Raw genomic sequence first — 19475 nt, forward strand, 5'->3', positions numbered from 1 at the left:
ATGTGATGCTTCATCCAAACAAACACCCAGCTGCTTTGGGCTTAAAATGGGGGCTGTTAGAGGTGGACAGGTTGGACCTTCATAGACTACAGCAATTGTAGTCACCTTGAAATAGATTCACTTACAATGGATTCCAATTGTGACATGTTTTCACCCCCTAAAAAGCCACATAACAAAACATATACAAAAGCCCAAAACACCCATGCAGCGTGGCACATCTCTGCTGTCCATTTGTATGCTCACTGCATTTTAAACAGTCATAGTTTTGCATGTTAATTTTGTTATAAAGTCAGGTATGTAAGGCAACAGCATGTTTTTAAGGGCTTATTTTCTGGTCTTACTGTGTGTGCTTTTTGATTGACAGTAAGTGAACAAGGATTTAATGCAGCACTCATATGAAAACAGTCAACGGTCTCATAATCAAATAACAACAAAACAGGAACTCTGACCTGACGCAAATTACAGCTTAATGTTTCCTGTGATGAATCATCTCACTTTGTGGAAACTGTTTTTCATATTGCACAAGAATGAATGGCAGCTAACAGCCTCTTCTGCAGGGAGGAAACAAACTATGCTGAAGGACAGCATAAATGATTGGTGCAGACTTACAAAAACACTTGTGTTACCGCTTAATGCTATCCATCATTTTGTCTGTCAAATGTCACATATTTTAAATGTGTTGAAACATTGAATTAGATGTACTGCACAGAGTGGAAAGTGAGCTCAACCTTTCTAATGGCCTGTCTGATGGAGTTTTTCTGACACTGAGCACATTGACATTGATCCATTTAATACAAGAAAGATAAAAAAGGTGAAAACTGCTGGCTGTAAAACAAAACACTATACTTGATGTTTGAGAAAAAAAGATCTTCTGATCAACTTATGTAGATTAAACTGGTTGTTTAGCTGTTGGTTTCAGTTTAACACCCTGTTACTATAGCAACCCCTACTGTCTCAGTTACATGGCAGCTAAACTGACATTGTTAGAAAGTTGTTTCCACCAACTTGCATATATATTTTTTTCTTTTTGATAGTCAGGAAAGAGCATAAACCATACGACTGAACGTCGTACTGGAGCTCTGGCGGTAGATGTGTTCAGCGAGTAATTGCTGTATTCTACATTTAACCACAGGGCAGTGCTGTGGCCTAATTCACTATAAGGAAAAAGGCAGGAAGTGACTTGTGTTGTTCCAGTTGCCTGTATGCCATGATGGAGCATGTGCCTTGCTATTGTTACTAAAATCAGTAACCGTCCTATCTGATCCTGTCTTATTCCACTGATAAACACTACAAACTGGCAATGAGATGGACTAGCAAAAGTTTTAAGTGACGATGGCCGTGAATGCACCATTTTCAGACCTTTTTCTGCCATGAACGGGAGAGCCAGCAATTCCTTTCAAGAATTGCAGGTGAGGATGTTTGAGAATGCCTTTCTTGTTATTGGTGCAAGTGGAAATGCATGGCCAGAGGCAAGGAGACAAGAACTATTACTTCATTGCTGGGCTCAGAAGGACAGCAGATCTTTTATACTGTGCCAGACACAGGTGATAACCTAGCATCAGCTATTGCTGCCAACACTTCACGCCCACAGTGAATGTGGATGTAGATGTAGATGCACCATGTTTTCAGAAAAAGAGTCAAGGGAGCCCAGGAATCCATAGTGCAATACATTTCTGCATTAAGTAAGGGATAATCAATGAGTAGGTGTGTGTTAAATGGTTTTAAGGCACGACGTGTGGGCGAGGAACCACCCGACGTGAAGCGGAGGGTGGTTATAGGAAGACATAAGCACTAGGTAGTGTTGTGGGCTAATGCGCTATAGGAAAAAGGCAGGAAGTGACTTGTGTTGTTGGAATTGGCTGTATGCCATGACGGGGCAGGTGCCTTACTACCGCTAATAAAATCAGTAACCATCCTACCTGATCCTGTCTTATTCTACTGATAAACACAATAGTAGACACCGTGTAAATTTTTACTTTTACACTTGTAGACTCAACATACTTAAGCCTCTTTCACACATAATTCCCGGTAAATTACTGGGATAACCTTTCAGGCACTGCTAGTGATTTTCACTATTCACACATGTAGTTAATATTCAGGAACATTTCCGTCTTGCGCCTTTTTACACATAATATGGCAATGCCGGAATAGATGGGCAAGGGAAGTCCAGCAGATGGCGGTAATGCAACACTTATGGATGCCAACCACCACAAAACTCAACAGAAGAAGAGGGCGAAACTCAAGAAACTCAGATCAAACTGTCAAAGTAGGCAGTCCTGATCAAATATGAATCAAAATTCTGTTACTGCATTGCCTATTTCTTGCCTCAAATGTTTCCAGAAACATATTTTAGTATACTGTTTAGCTGTAATATGAGAAGGTTTGTGACACAGCCGCCATGTTGAAAACAGATGAGCCAAAACCAACTCGCAGTATGTCATCCACACGTCATGTCTTGTGATCAGTCGCTCGCGCCACGTGAAAGTGTCTCTCATCAGATGGACGCTCAGATGCTTGTCCCTGCAATGTTACTGCTTTCATTCACAACACAGCCATTTCCTTTCCATTTTCCTTGAAATGTTACTAGAGCCCCTTTCACACATGCAGTCTAAATGGGAAAGAACATTCTCTGCATGGGGTCATGTGAATGGGAGCAGGGATTGATTTTTTTTGGAAAATCTGTACTGCCAATTGCCCACCTCAAGACCTGGTAACATTTCAGGGAAAAAAAAACAAAAAACTAATTTGACACATAGGCTATACATTTGTAAATCCAGTTTCATTGTTACTACTGATTCATTTTTAAAATAACTTTGGTCTATCTCTTATCTTTTTTTTTGTAAACACTATCATTGAGTTTGTTTGTGACACAAAGCATTGAGTTTGTTTATGACACAAAACACCTCTTTGTTCAAGTTCAGTGGGAGTAATACCAGATATTACGCACTCAAGGCCTCCCTTGACACGGTTAAACTACACTGGAATTGGATATTGTCCTCAGGCTGTAACGCTCTTGAGAGCCCCAAGGGGAGCTCCTCTCCTCTGTGAATTTTAAAGGTCATGGCAGTTTCACTCTCTCTCTCTCTCTCTCTCTCTCTCTCTCTCTCTCTCTCTCTCTCTCTCTCTGTCTTTCTCTCTCTCTTTCTCTATCACTCTCTCTCACTACTGAGAAAAGAACATGAGCTGATGGCCTATTGAGAATATTGTTTTCTATCTCTGGGCCCCTATAGAGCATTTCCAACGCTGCCCTTGGAAATGCGTTGAAAGGCAGCTCACAGCATGGCAAAACACACAACACGCTCTTGTTGATGCCCTTGGTGCCTCTCAATATGCAGACCATAGATAATGGCATTCACTGCACAGTTGGTACTGACTTCCTCGCCCATCTTTTGAACGGGTACACTGCCTCATACTGTGCTTTGTGTTACGCTCTCCTGGTAAACAATGGAAGCTGCATTGACAGAGAGGGAAACATGGATAATATCTAGACACCAGTAACCCCAGGGAGGACGAGCCTGCGTCTTTCTTAAGCAATATCATCATGTTTTTTTCAACAGCCAGGAGTACAGGAACACACAAGACACAGTTCGAATAGATTGAAGTTGTTGTGCCACAGATAACAAGCTCACCACTCACCCCTTGGTGTGTCTAAGCAGAGGAAACAAGATATTTTCTTAGTTTGTTGACAGTCCAGTGAAATGATCATTTACAGGGAGCTAGCCAAACAGATGGTGTCACATTTGGGAAATACTGTTGCACTGCGGTGATATCTGATTCCTGGTTTTGTTTATTTTCATTTCTCTGAATCAAATAAGCAAAAAGCAAAACAAATGGAGTAAAAAAAGGTGGATGATTTAATCCATGAGAATTACTGTTGATGTGTGATCTTTGCTTTGTATCTGTGATCTCAACAAGTGCATGAGCAGTTAACTTGACTGTTTAAAACAGGCTTCATTCCCATCTTATTTTATCCATTGTATAACCTTTTCCAGAGAAAATAATTGCAAGACACCAATTTTCAATCTAAAATTACATACATGGTGTTAGAGGATTGTCATATACCTGTTTAGATGAAAGGAGTAGTTCACTATTCTGGTAAATTAATTGCTGAGTGTTAGTTGAGAATATTGATACCACTATATTGATATAACTACCATTGTCTTTGCTTTGTGAGTGTTTTTGTGATAGTTGGAATCAAAAATGCTTGATTTTGCAGCCGCTTTACTCAAAAATTGTGATGCAATTTGCAAAGTTTTATGTGATTTTTTTGCAGTAAAATTGAAGGTATTTGCAATAATTGCAAGTCGAGGAAAAAAATGCATTTTTTTTAAACTACTTCCTAATGAAAGATTCATATGTAATCACTATGATAATAAGTATACTGCACATCACAGAAATAGCTGGAAATATTTTAGTTCTCATCTTTTTTTAATTTTTGGAACTTAAAGAACCATGATGAGACCACATCTCCCATAAACCCTGTACCTATTTCTCTGCAAAGAAATAGTTACAGCATAATACTCCCCATTAAAGCTCAACTTGTTACACCAAATAACAACAAATTGTAGATACAATTTGTCACTTAATGAACTTTAGCGGTGCTGGTACATCTGTTTTTGAACTTTGGAGAAAATCAGGCTAGCTGCCTTTTCTTCCAGTCTTTATGCTAAGCTAAGCTGATGCTTATCATTGTCAACATCAATGTCTCTCCAGTAGAAATAGCGATATATGTTAATATTACGGTCAACACTACTTTATTGAATGTAATATTAATAGTATGAAGCCCTTTGAAGAACCAGGAGTTACATTTGCTAGGCAACAAGGTTTACAATAACATTTATCCTGGAAAAAAAGGTGCTACTTACTGACCAGAAGAGAGAGAGGATACGAACACTTTCACAAAGTGTGAAATGAGTTTGAATTAATATATGGAAGACCATTAGAGAATACATGTTGTAATAAATGTTTAATTTTAATACTTGACAGCAGTAGAAATATGAATTATTTGTAAATGTTCATGTTCACTGACATTGTTGTATGAAAACAGATTTTTTCAACAACACAAGCCTGAAAAGTAATTCATAGTTGCTGGAGATGGAAAAATGTCCTTTTAGTAAATGTATGAATAATTAATCAAATGATTCCTTACAACAATTTTACATTGTAACATTAAGTGTATTCATAACTGTAACTGTTTCAACACATGTGACTCTGTTAACTATATTAAATTATGACCCTATGTTTTTAAGTATTTTTTAATTGTTAATGCATGTCTCAGGGGGCGTATCGTGCACATTTCCAGGTCTATATTTATATTCTGGGGTCTACTGGTATATCTATGCATGATTTACAGATTAAAAAAAAATCTTTGCCTCTGTCTAAAACAGTATGTTTCAGCTCTTGTCTCTTTAAGGCTCCCCTCCCGAAGAGCCCACTCTGTTCTGATTGGTTAGGTCCCTGAAGCTGCCCCGCGGCTCTAGAGGTTACGTAAACAGACAGTAGTAGGATTTGACTTATTTTTCTCGTTCTTTACTTGAAATGGAAACTTCTCAAATATATCTGTACATTTTTGGCCCGAATCCCATCCAAAATATGCAAGTGGACAACGTGAACAACCTGTGGAACAGCCATAGCAATAAAGGCTATGGAACGGTCCGCCATGACTTTTAGGGAGCATTTTGGGAGCATTTTTACATACGTTCACCTCTAGTTTTGGAACCGGGCATCTTAACAGTATAGAAATAACAGAAAATCATGCAAAGCATGTTATATCCCCTTTAAAACACTGTTTCCTCAAATATGTTTATAAGTACCTTTTAGCATGCTACTAAGCATTTATAGTGCTTAGAAATTCCAAATGGGGGAGTTCCAATTCTGTAAAATAAAGCCAACTGCACTGTTGGGTATGGCCTGCAGGCATATTGCTATCACTATATGCTGAATGTCAGACAACAGATGTAAGTAGTGTTTTAAATTCTAACCGTTGTTCAACCAGGCAGGTTGACTTAAGAACATCGTCTTATTTGCAGCAGCAGCAGCAGCCTGGAGGAATAGCTCCACTGGGAGGGAGGTATAAACACACACATGCATATATGAGGACTTTGATGTTTTGTTGAGAGAAAGTCAGTCTGCTGTTTATTTAAAATTGCACTATAAGAAAGGTTTACATCTAAGAATGATCTTTCTAAAGAGAGGCTGCAATAGAGAAAAGCATCAGTCCCCAGTCAACCCCAAAATGAAATGAAATCTGGCTGTTAGATCTGCTGTCTTATTACTTTGGTGTCCTTTGGTGTGATAGTTGCTAAACGCCTGCTCCATGCAATTTACTGGTGAAATGTTTCATTTTCGTTTCCATGTTTCAGGACCTGTACACTTGCAAAGTATGCCTAAAGAACATTCAGTAAATAATAAGAAGTTTGTGCAGAAGTTTGTTCTGCATGGTTAATAGTAATCACATTAGCAAAGAAAGTAAAGACAATTACACAGAGAAACTACAGTATAAACAGAAAAACTAAACAGACAATAAGCACCAATATGAATAATATAAACATTATTATGGTAAAGGTGGTAAAACAGAATTCACAGGTTCAATAAACATGCTGGTGTGAATTTACAGCAACATAATGAGCGAATTACCATCAATTAATCATATAAACCATTACATTATATATATATCTATAGTAAAATATAACATGCACTGTGGGACACAAAATGCTGCTTGTTTAAATCCTTAAACACGCCTTGCTCAAGAGGCTGTTGACACAGTACGTTACCCTCAGCAGCTGCAATACAGCAGTAAGTACAGTAAGCATTTGGTTACTCACAGAATGAAGGTGTGTAACTCTGTGAAGGTGAACCTGCTAAAGGAAAAAACACTATGGACAAATAAAGATTAAATACAATGTAATAAAGTGCAGTTACACTTTCCAGTGAAACCAAGGCCACAATTAATTTAAAACTCCTATCCTGCATATATTCTATTGCACTAGAATATGCTGATGAGAGTACTTCTACACATTTATGAATCTTGCTTGGCTACAGGGTAACCAGGTTCACAGTTAAAGATTCATAGTGACTGACACTGGCTAAATAGCTTCTGCCTAAATCTGGCTCTCCCAGGCTGATTGTTGACTGCAGTTTCATTTAAATATTTATCATATGCATATTGGACCCCTAAGGGCAGCATTTGAAATTACAACAGTCAGTCCGTTAATTGCCAAAAATGCCACACAAGCTTTGGGATCTAGATGTTCCATTTTATTATTAATGAGCCAGAGAGTTCAGTTTGACATTCATGTTTGGCCTGCAGATGCAAATGAGTCTCTGTATAAGAGTCCAAAAATGAAAGCACATGCAGGGGTAATCTGATTTGTGTTAAAAGAGGTCTGCTGGTTTATAGAAGTACAGATGCTTTGTTCAGTTTTGTTTTCTGCTGAATGTTGCACAGCTATCTAGAAAATGTAATATTAATTCAGCAGGGTCATTGTTTCTCTCAAACTCAAGTGCTACAGAAAAAAACACTATTGCTTCTTTCAAGTTTGATTTATTTTAGAAAAAATAGAATAAAAGCAATTTCTATAAAAGTAAAAGGTACTTTTTGGTTGAATTTATATTGACCCTTTCCAAAAATCTGACCACCTCTTCCCAGAAACTGTGTAGCTTGGACGTAACGAATCATCCCCAAACTTAAAACTCACAAAAGCCTGTATCTGCAATTTAAAATGCTGTTTTTAGTTGAAATGAATTGTAATGTAATTGTTGTACTGGATGAATGTGCTGGTTGTGTGTGCTTGTAAATTTGTCTGTATAATTGTTAGTGTGATAGAGACTATGTAATAGTGTTGCATGTAAATGAATGTTTTTTGGTGTCTGGTGATTGTTCTGTGTATACCTGCCCAGGGAACGCAGATGGAAATTAGCTAATAGCTAAATCTGGCATAAATCATCTCTTATCATTTTGAGATTGATGTTTTTGTGCATGGTCCTTGTTTAATAAAGACTAATAAAAAAAAGTATGTATATGGACACAAGCCCTTCCTTCAACCTAAACTCTGCTCTCTATGACTTCAGAACTTAACCCATTTCTCACACAATTACAAACATAATGTGTTTCTTTTTATCTCTTCAACAGGGGACAGACAACACGTCTGAGTTTTCCTTCGAATTCAGACATCAATAGACATGCTAATCCAGTCAGGCTCAAACCGAGTCCAATGCTTCTATGCAGGTAATGTCCAAATGATGAAATATAGCGCACACACAGGGCTTAAAAGGTCGTTTCTAATGCAGTCTCTAATGGGCTTTCCATATGTTGTTAGCTCCTGCCACCTGAATTCCATCAGGGCAGCTGAGTGGGGGGAAGCAAGCCTGTTTCATAAACATCTGCCATTAGAGTTTAGGCTGCGGAGGGCAGGATAAAAGTCTCCCAGGGTTCCTGACAAGATAACTTGTAAAACCTTGGCTGAGGGTCAAAGGTAGCAGATATCAGAAGAGGTGCATTCCCCCAGTGAACTGTCCTGTAAAGATATATAAATCACTGGGAAAGGTGCTGCCACCCATTTGTATCTGTCCATCTCTGAGCCTTTACTGGGTTTTTTTTTTTTCCTTTCCTATTGCGAGCCTGAGAGATTCACACAGATAAATCCTCCACTGTAACTCCCTGAACTTTGCAGCTTACTGAAGGGAGGAAATGAGGACAGGATAGCTGCTGCTGACATAGTGCCAATGATAAAAAAAAAAAAAATTACTCCACCAAGGCCTTAGACCACTACAGCTTAGTGGAGATTGATTATCTAATTAACATCTGGCATGGTGGGGAAGTTCACATGTTTGGAGCAGCACTAACAAGATGCAACTGTCTGGTCATGCTTTCTCTGCGTATTATGCAATTCCTTGTCAGCTGGAAAAATTGTGCACAGGAAAGGATAGAAAACAGCATTCAAATAGAGTGTTTAGGACACTTTTTCATCATCAAATTTCCATTCTATACCAATCTGTAATAGCATTATGACTATTCTCTACTGTAAGACATTCATCCCATCACTGGCTTTGTTTGTGCAGGAGATTTATGTTTTTAGACATCTAGAAGTTTAGTAATCTGCTGGATCTGAATGGGAAAATAGTTAAATTATGTGAAAGAATCACATTTTGGAGGAATGCATTACAACATGTAATGCATTCCTTCAGTTTACAGCTGAATTCTAGTCTAAACCATGAGTGGAATGACAGGCCTTAACTTTAAGATCAAATCCATCATGAGCCAGATTGAAGATGGAGTCCTCAAGTTGGAGTCAACTGAAAATTGACTCGGCTTTTTGTAGTGCTCTGTGCACAACATAAAACATAATAATGTTATTCATAATGTTACTCATATTGGATTCTGCTCGAAGGGCAATTCCTCAACACCAGCTGCATCCTATTGGTGTCCATGCTTGTGTCTGAGTGAAAAATGAGATTAAGAGTGCTCCTCGTTGTCAATACTCATGGTCGTAATGTCACGTTACACAGGTCATTAAGCTAGCAGGATAACGTATGATTAGGAGGGGACTACATTTGATCTCCCCTCAGCTCTACTGTTGAAGTAAATTTGTGTCAACACAATGGCAATAAGCCGCCCCATGTCAAGTCAGCTGTTCAAAAACAGGATTTAAAGTCTATTGTGTTTCAGCACGCTTGATGTGTGTGAGGGAATTCAGTTCAGATGCTCCTAATGACTCCCTGTGGTGAGTGCATGTGTGCACTTATTGATTTTATGCTTGCCATTCTATGTATTTCCATAAAACCTTTTAATGGTAGAATCTTTTACCACTGCTGATGCTTTGATTGTAATATTGATTTGTTTTGAATGTTCAATAAGTACATAAGTTGCATGTACAATAAAAAAGTAACACATTTTTTGAACCTGCCAAATAAAGGCAGCATGATTATTTTAACTTTTATTAATTCCAGACATTGTTTGCTGAACATATACTGTATGCACTTTTTCATTCTTGTAACAGACACATGTAGATTTTTAGTTTATATTCATTCATCATCTGAACAAGAAGATCCATTCCTGGTCATTGAGAAACTGGGAAAAAGGTGCCTTGTTTGAGGTTACTTGATGGTTGTTATTGTCAGTATGTGTTGCATCTTATCCAGTTTAGATTTTTTCAGCTGCTCTGGTCATTCAAACTGGTTACAAGCCCTTGTATTCTTACATATGGGTAAAATTAGCGATGCTAAACTAATGGGGTGCTGAAAACAAACTCAGTAACACAATCTGATTACTTTTAGTCAAATTCTTGGCCTGCAGATCCCAAAGGATACAGACTTAAAACAGCACATGCTAGCCCAGGACATAAGAGATGAGTAAGAGAAAGAATTTCTTACAGTCCCTAACAGAATACAGCTGCCAATATTTTGTATTCTGATAACTGTAATCCCCTTTACATAGAATCTGTTACTCCTTAACCATTAACCTCTTTCTCTGGGAGCAATTAAAACAAGCTCTTGAAGCTCTGGTCCAACAGGAAGCATTAGCAGACTTATGACTTCAAAGGCTGAGCTCAAATATAACACAGTGAGATGTGCTTCGACCATGGCTCTTACACAACAGAGAGGTTTTTCTTTTCTTCTCCGCTATGCACAATATTGGTTTGGTCTTTAGTGTTATCAAAGAACATGGGGAAAAAAAACCTTGAAAAATCAACATTTTAATTCTAAAGAGATTCAACAGCTGAGAGCAACACTTGCTGGTAAGTGTGTACAAAATATGAAAAGGAGACCTATGAAGTCAGAGCAGTTCCCTCACAGAACTTCTGGCAAAGTTTTCTCATACATGTGGATTATATGTAATTTAGCAAGATATGGATTGTGCATTCCTACAAGCCTGTAGACTGTTTTTCTCTCTAAAACCTCTCCAAAAATGCTCATAAATGGTAATTCTGACGGTCTTTGTATCCCTTACTACTGCCTGCTTGTAATTGTGTGGTTAAAAAATAAATCACAGTTCCTTTATTAGACTATTTTTATGACAAATGTTTAAAATCTAAAAGTAGAAATGTTTCCAATTTGCCCTGCCAGCCATAGAGTTTACATTCCCCCCATAAAGCTCTGATTAGTAATTCAATGCTGTTTGAGTTGTTTTCATTTTAATGCCATAGTACGCTTTGAGGGAGCAATTACCATATTTCTGAAACCTCCTCATGAGTACAGGATGAGCCTGGCATCTGCAAAATCGTGCAAAATGCAGCAGCGATGCTGTTAACAAAAACTAGTCGGCGGTCCCACATCACCCCAATTCTTGCTTCTCTTCATTAGCTTCCAGTAAAACACAGAAGTGACTTCAAAATTTTACTGATTACTGTACGTACAAGTCCTTGCATGGCCTGGCCCCTGAATATATGGCAGAATTGTTGTTCCCTGTACCCATTTTAAATCCAGAGGTGACCATGCTTTTGTGATTGTACTGTAGTTCTTAAACTTTGGAACAGTCTCTCTAATTCCATCAGATTTGCTGAATCTGTGGTTTGTTTTAAGAGGCTGCTGATGGACTGTTAGCCTGGCATGCTAATCCTATGTAAACATATGATTGAGACCATATTTTTACAGTTAATTAGAATAGTTATAATAAAAATTAGAATAAGTTCTTGTTTAAATCAAACACCCCACGATACGAGTGGAAAGCACTGTTCTTGCAACTGCATTTGTAACCTTTTTCTTTACTCAAATGTTGCTTAACCATGTCATGTGATATGCTACTTCAGTACACTTTAACCACAAATATTATTGGAACCACTACAGAAACTTGCTGATGAACATTTAATATCCAGGAATTCACATTATAGACACTACCACTGACTATCCCTGTAAAAAAATTGACCACAGTTTTACACATTGACCATACACGGTTACAGCCATTTACTAGGTTTTGACCCAGTCTTGCTTCTGTCTCCTTGCCAAAACTCACATGTGGCTGGGAAAAAAGAGACAGCCTCTGTTGTATTGTGGCCTCCACCAGCCATTGTGGTCGCACCGATGAAAAATTCACTTTCCCCGCTCTGATCTTTTGCCATAGTTTGCAGTTACCAGAGGAGGACAAATGTGCCATTTCCTTTGTTGTGTGCCGCCTCTCACTAGGTCGCTTCATTGAATGCTTCCACGCCACTTGAGACATGCTACCACTGATTAGGCTAATTGCCTGCCCACCTCCCCCCCCTCACTCCCATCTTGCCCTCCCCACTCCCAAAATTCAGCTGTGGATCATCCATTTGTCTTTGTGTAATGAAATCCCAAGGGCTCCACAAGCTGTAGCACCCCATTGCAGGAGCTATTAAATACAGAGACGCAGGTTCTGTTGCACTCTTATCACTGGTCTCGTTAATCCCAGACCTCTTCCACTCTGCAACCCAGTTGCCACTAACGTAATAAACATAAATCAATGAGACAGGCAGTGGGATTAAACTGTGAAGGGATGGAGTGGAGCAAAAAAAAAAAAAACTGTAAACAAAGTGGAGGAGGTGTGATTGTGTGGGTGAGCTTATGCATTTTAGGTGCTGTTGTATCTCCTCTCCTGCTTATCTGTTTGCTAATTTGATGCTATTACTGGACCCTGGTGAAGAGGGACTTGCAGATAAATTGTAGAGGAAATTCTGACTTGGAGCACCAGATGAGTGATGTGGCCTATACAAGCACAATTTAAGAACTTTCTGACAACTTGAATCAATTGAATTAAGATCTCTGTATGTGTATTTTTAGTGTTTATTTTGATTTGGACAAAATTATGAAAAAGAAAAAGGTTTTCTTTATTTATCTGCAGTGACAACTCCCCCTACATTTCATTTAAATGGTCCAATATGTTACTGAATCTTGAATCTTATCTTATATATTTCTATACACAAAAAGTGAGGAGAATTAAATTTAACTTCCCTGTTCCATTGGATTTTGTTGAAAGTACCAAAAGTCAGATAGGACAAGCTGATCCGCCCCTGATCTTATTAGTGATCCACACATGTCCTTGAGGAACAGTTAGCCTCTTCCCTCTATAAGTAATATCCCTGATTAGATGATAACAATAATGATTGTAATGGACTGTCTTCACTTCACTAATTACTTTGTGCCATTAATATACAAAAGCGAGCTCTTACAATCAGCAGTGAGAGCCAGGCAGAAACTACTAATTGGATTTGTAAAATCCATCGCTGCTGTTTTTATTCTGCAGAAGCACAAAAGATTGGATTCACTTCATCAAGTCAGACACATTACTCTCAACACAAACAAGATGATGTAATGCTGAGGATTAACATAGTCATACCATGCAGCTTAATCTGCACCAACAGAACATCAGGAAACAAATGGAAATGTGAGCATGCAGTGGGAGCAGTAAAATACAGTAGTTTCTAGTTCACTGAGCTGTAGTGGCTTTCGGTGTTATGTGAATGCACACCATGAACCACCAATATAACCTCTGCTTTCTCCCAGCAGGAAAACCCCTCTCCCTAACACGGGAGTGCAAAGCATGATGAATGGTACTGTAGTCTATAAGTGGCATCATTTCACCACCTGTATAAGCAGAAAACAAGCTTAGCCCAGCACTTTGAAAATTAGCTTTAGCATTAGGAGGATGTGTCCAGCTTACAGCGTGTTGTAATTCCATTAATTAATACTGTATGTGCTTTCTCATATGACAGAGCCAGTGTGCATGTCACAGAATCATAATGAATGCAAAGGGTGCCAGTGGTCAAGAGGTGTTTATTTCATGGGCCCCTACCCCACTGACAGTCTTTTCATATCTAGACATGATATAGAGCCCTGACCTGGGGACGTTTTGCTTCTGGAGTGCAAAGATAGCTCTTCCTTTTGAAATCCAGCAGACCAGCAAATGCAGGAGCCGTGAAGCGGCTAACCCCTCTGTCTTGTGTTTCAGTTCAGAAAAAAAGGGTTTGTAGGTAAAGTGTCATCAAAAGCGACACAAAAGAGTCAGAGATTACTGTGGTCCAAATAGGTCAAGCTTGCTTGACAGAAGTAGGAGTGTTGGGAATCCATATCTCATCCTCAACCCCCTGCAAACCAAGGTGATTTATATGATATTACATAGGACCTATAAAAAGGAGTTCACTGAGGGGAAAAAAAGAATGATTTGACTTTCAGAATTAGAGGCTTTGATGTAGATACTGTATAAAAAATGATGTTTATATCCTACTTATTTGCTTTGCCCATTACATTTTCAAGGAAATGTAATTGGCTGTTTGTGTTCAAACACATTTTTTCAGGTGAAAGAAGTGCTATGTTTAGTCTCACGCTTCAAGTCACTGTTGACTTTTTCAATATTTAACCAAGACCACGATCTTTCCTTAGCCTTAACCAAACTGTGAGTGCCTAAACATAACCATAAAAATGTTAATCACACTGTAGTTGCCGTGAATGGATATTGTGGGAAAACAAATCAAATATCTGCGTTCTGCGTATGAGCATTTTTCAACTTTACAGATATGTTCAGTAAAAACATTTCTACATTATATTGATAGAAAAATAAATTTGGCAGTGTTATGTTACTTTCAAAATGTATTTTCTGTTGCAAAGTTGTAGTATATGATTGTCATTTCAAGGGAGACAGGTTTGGTATATATTTAATCACCACATTTTAGATGATATACTCTAAGTGTCTCTTCAAAGCATAATCTGAGTATAATGAGAAACTGACAGCTGCTCTAAAAAAATATCGCTGGCTTCAAAAATATAATAATGAGGTTACTCTTAACCTATAATTAATTCATAACAGTTATGATCTGTTTTCTGTATAAGCCTCATGTGTTCACTAAACTACTGTATATGTAAGCACTTCACTACAAATCAGCAGTATATGACAGACCATACTGCAGCATACCATGCACTCCAGTGAAATCATGTCAAATTATGAAAACTTCTCGTTTTTTGCAGCCCTTCCTCCCTGCACTCCCACCATACTTGTAATCCAATATCCATTACAGCATGGAAATGAGAAATAACAAGATTAGGAAACAATTTATATGAATCGTCTCATGTTCACTCACTGTTTACGCTTTCTCAGGAGGGAAAGGAGACTGTGGTCTCCATGGAAACTGTGGCCAGCCAATGGTGGGTGTTTTCTGCCTGACCGTATGACGTGTTGCTTATTGAGATGGGTATTGAAGTTGGCAGCCTGAGTGTCTGCCCATAATTTTCATAGCAAAGAAAGTGGGAACCAGGAAAAGTGCATGACCAGAGGATTATTTTTACTCATCTTGCACAGGCTGAAGATGTTTGCTTTTTGGTTGTACTTGCTCAGGTTTAAGTTATGAGTTTGTTTAGACACCAAATACATCCAGAGTTATATTTTAATATGTAGCTGCTGTCATAATCTTTGATAATAACCATAACTTCAAGCTAAAGTTACAGTTGAAATGTTTAGTTTTATGATTTGAAAAGTGCTGTGGCAGTTTTAAAAGATTTGATCTGCATTAATATATCCAAAAGCGCATACATCTGTATTTTACCTAATACCCCCCCTGGCTTTATTGTCTATAAAGCACTTTGAAATTGCGTTTGGAAAAGTGCTACACAAAAAAAAAGTTTATTATATAATGTAACAGGCAGATACAGCTGAGCCCTCAGGAAAATGTGCTGCTCCCTGTTCTGGGCAATATGAGCATCGGCCTTGAAACTACCTGTCGACATTGATCAGTCACGCGGCGGGCTTTCACTGAGATGGGACTTGCAGTTATTAGAGCGAGAGGCTGTTAGATGGAGAAGCCTGTCGTCCGCTGCATCTGACGGTTCAGGTAAGCCCTGAGGAAAACTGTCCCCCCCCCCTCCTTCCCCTCCTCCCCAGGCACATCAGCCCTCGCCATCACTCGAATTTCAAGTCAGCAGGCTGGTGTGATGTATTGGCTCTCACCGGTGTACTCTTCAGAAGAAATTGTATGGCCGCTCAGTGCCATAGCTGTGTGAATTAGGACATCAAACCATACTGTAGTGTAGTGTACTGCAATTTTTTAAGGGGACAATAAGCAATGTTTTTATTGCTGCAGAGCAAAAAAAAAAAAAAGAAAAGGAAAACAACAATTTATCTCTACGGGGTTTGATAGGGATTTCGATCAATACAGACGGCTTAAAGGTGCAGTGTGTAGGATTCAGTGGCATCTAGTGGTGAAGTTGCAGATTGCAATAAACTGAATACCCCCCCCCCCCCCCCCCCCCCCCCCTCCTCCAAGTGTGTAGAACCTATGGTGGCCACAAAACTTGTGGGAAATGCAAAAGGCCCTCTCTAGAGCCAGTGTTTGGTTTGTTTGTTCTGGGCTACTGTAGAAACATGGCGGTGCAACATGGCGGCCTCCGTGGAAGAGAACCCATTCCCCATGTAGAAATAAAGGGCTCATTCTAAAGGTAAGCTCATTCAATGACAAAACACAACGATTCTTACTTTCAGGTGATTATACACTGATTTAAACATGCTTATGAATATTATATTCCATTTCTGCCAAGTCCATTCCACGAGATGCCACTTGATTCTACACACTGCACCTTTAACAATTACTTTGCCCGCTAGATTATTTCTGGCGATCAGAGAAAGACCTAAAGCAAACTCATAACCTTTCTGCACTTGCACAGGCTCAGTGAAATGACAAACATTTTAGCTACAAACAACAAAAAAAAGAAAGTCAAAACACATGGCAGTGTTATTATTACTCTATTTTTCATGGTGACATATTACCTTTTCACTAGACGTTTATGTTGGACTTCAGCTTGTAATTAGCTTACCCCTCTGTTGTGAAAATATGACTTTATAATGTGCATCAATTACAGGCCATTATAGCTCAAGGGTATGCAAGGAGTGTGGGGGCTGGAAAAGAGACTTGTCTAGGAGTCGAAATGTTCTGTCATTGTTATTAACATTTGATAGAGGTTATAGATTACAAAATGCCCCTTAAAGTGTAATGATTTTTGCAATTCGGTAGACTTTACTGTTAGACTTTCAGAGAAATTGTTTGACTGTTCAGTGTTGTAGCCCTGTAGTTTAGTTTTTTCAGAGGTGAGAGAGAGGAAAAGTATACTCACGTCCCCATATGTACATAGAAAAAGTTCTCAGTAAGGAGAAGAGGAATGATTACAGCGAGCTATTTTAGTGTACACATGGCATGTGAGTATTGTTTTAAGCTATACTTGAGAAAATGTGAACCTATCCTTTAGTGCCACTACTTCCAACTTCATTTTGCTTTGAGGACATCCTCTATATGGTTCCCAACCTTTTATAGCAAGCAATGTGACCCCTTTTCATAAGCTGCATATGTCTATCAGCCAAAGAGTGATATTCCTTAATCCAACTGATTCATTTTTATTATGTTTAGAGAATAAACTCTCTCTTTTCAAAATAAAGATTTGAGAAAAGTCAGAAAAAAAGCTATTATTCTGTGTAGCAGAAATGTATTTTATTTTTACTTTCCCTCACAATCCCTCAGATTTACCGTGTGACCCCTTGCGGTGGTCCCATCTTGCAGGTTAAGAATCACTGCTCTACATTTGTTTTTAGACTTAGATATTTGATTTGTCATTTCATTCTTGCATTGACGATGGATAAGAGATCTGCTCGCTTTTCTCTCTTTTCTTTGCTCATCTGTCAATACCAGTCTAGGTATTCAAAGGAATTTGAAATATTCCTTAATGGCTCTGCAGAAAGGCGGCACCCAGCAGTTGCTCCCTGTCCGTTCTTATGCTTTGTCAGTATTTCTCTAAACCTCTTTTCATACTACCCATCCAGCTGCTGTCTTTAGAAATCCCCCTGTCCTATAGACCCACACAGCAGGTAATATCTCACTGGGGCTGCCAGCGCCAATGTCTTTCACACCAACAGCCCCACCAGACAACATTAGAAAGCAGCCTGGACGTGTTAGCCTTCATCCATTTGCCAGGCCTCTCCACTGTGGTCTTAGTTCATCAGGAGGCGGATACCCCCTAAGACTTGGGAACCCATTTAATCAATGGCAGAGATTACAGTAGTCACGACCAGCTGGCGCCTGCTCGACACAAACGTCTTTGGCGTCCACGCAGGAGCCTGTTACCCCAATGCCTACCCAGCAGACCACCAATGGACTGCAGTCAAACATTTCACCTTATGATTGACGGCGCTGTTGTGTCACATCTCATTGTGCAGAGGTCACGTAGTTTGCCCTCACAAAGCCGTCTTACAATGCATTGTGATGGTAAAGTCGTGAACTTTCGTGTTTACCTTCACATGGCGAATTGTTTATGATTCTGCATGTTACCCAATTTGTGTTGAGTTAGATTTTTCTGCTTCTTACACCAACACGATCAACTCCACAAGGTTTTATACACATCAAATTTGTGATTACATGCTGCCTTCAATCCTGTTGCTTTGAGATTTTCTCTCGCTGGCACCCTGTCGACCGACTTTCCATATTTCCCAGCATGCAGCAAAATAACATTCTGAAAGAGACATCTTTATGTCTCGGTGTTATTTTCCAGCAGCGGTGATTCCTAAAATATTCACGGTCGTATTGGGCAAACCTTGTGCTCTAAGGTTGCCAAGGAAGTGTTTTTAGACTCTGAGCTCTATACAACATCTCGACCGGGCAACATCAGATGAGTCACTGTGAGTTTTTTTATTTTTTTTTAAAGTGGCTTGTTTATGGTGCATTCAGAAAAAAATCTGAGAACAAATTAATTTTTAATGATATCCTGCTGAGTGTTATTGATTTCACAGGGGGTTGATTCAGGATCCATTAACAGAGAAATTCATGGAAAAAAGTAAACTGTACTAAGTTTACTTTCAGCCCAATATATTACTAGTTGTGAATAAATTGGTTCACTTTTTAGCAGTGTAGGAGTATAAATTGAGCACACTGCCAGTCTAAGTACTAATTTGGTAGCTACAGTTAAGGATTGTTTTTGTATAGTTTTAGTATATTTAGCTTTAACATAAATACCAATAATTTATTTAAACCTTCCATAATAATTACTATTATATTAATAATGGACCTAATGACTATGCATAATCTCTTCACAAAGCATTGTTATTAGTTTTATGGACCTTACTCTTTTGATTCACTCACTGTTTTAAGCAAAAAAAAAAACCTATGAAAACCAAATGTCCAACACCATATGGCAGACAATGTTAGAGTTTAGCTGGTGAATGTAGAGGAGCATACAGTAGCTAAGAGAGAGGAAGAGGAAACAGAGCTGAAACTAGGGTGTGTTGGACTTTAATTCATCAGGTGGCCAGAAACACAACTTCAAATTAATTCTGATGTTGCTACTTTCTCCCGATGTGTAAATAGATTGTTTCCTAACGTGTTCGCCATATCAGCTTTTTTCAGGTGATTCAGTGTTGTGTTTACAGCTTGTTTCCACCGTCTCCAGTTGACCAAAAAAAAAACATTTATTGCGAGTTGTGAGTTAAGTATACCTGTAGGTGCAGGCAAGCAACAGAAAGTATATTTATTCACATTTCTATATTATTC

General features: G+C 38.7%; 1 long non-coding RNA gene across 1 annotated transcript in view; it reads left to right on the forward strand.

The window, feature by feature from the left end:
* The first annotated feature begins 320 nt into the window (after positions 1-320).
* LOC122991068 overlaps positions 321-19475 on the forward strand; it is a 36405-nt gene continuing 17250 nt past the window's right edge. The window contains exons 1-2 of the long non-coding RNA XR_006405522.1: positions 321-1409; positions 8132-8227. This is a non-coding gene — a long non-coding RNA (uncharacterized LOC122991068). The remainder of the gene's footprint in view (positions 1410-8131; positions 8228-19475) is intronic.

Source organism: Thunnus albacares, chromosome 10 (genome assembly GCF_914725855.1).
Source record: "Thunnus albacares chromosome 10, fThuAlb1.1, whole genome shotgun sequence".
Lineage (NCBI taxonomy): Eukaryota > Metazoa > Chordata > Actinopteri > Scombriformes > Scombridae > Thunnus > Thunnus albacares.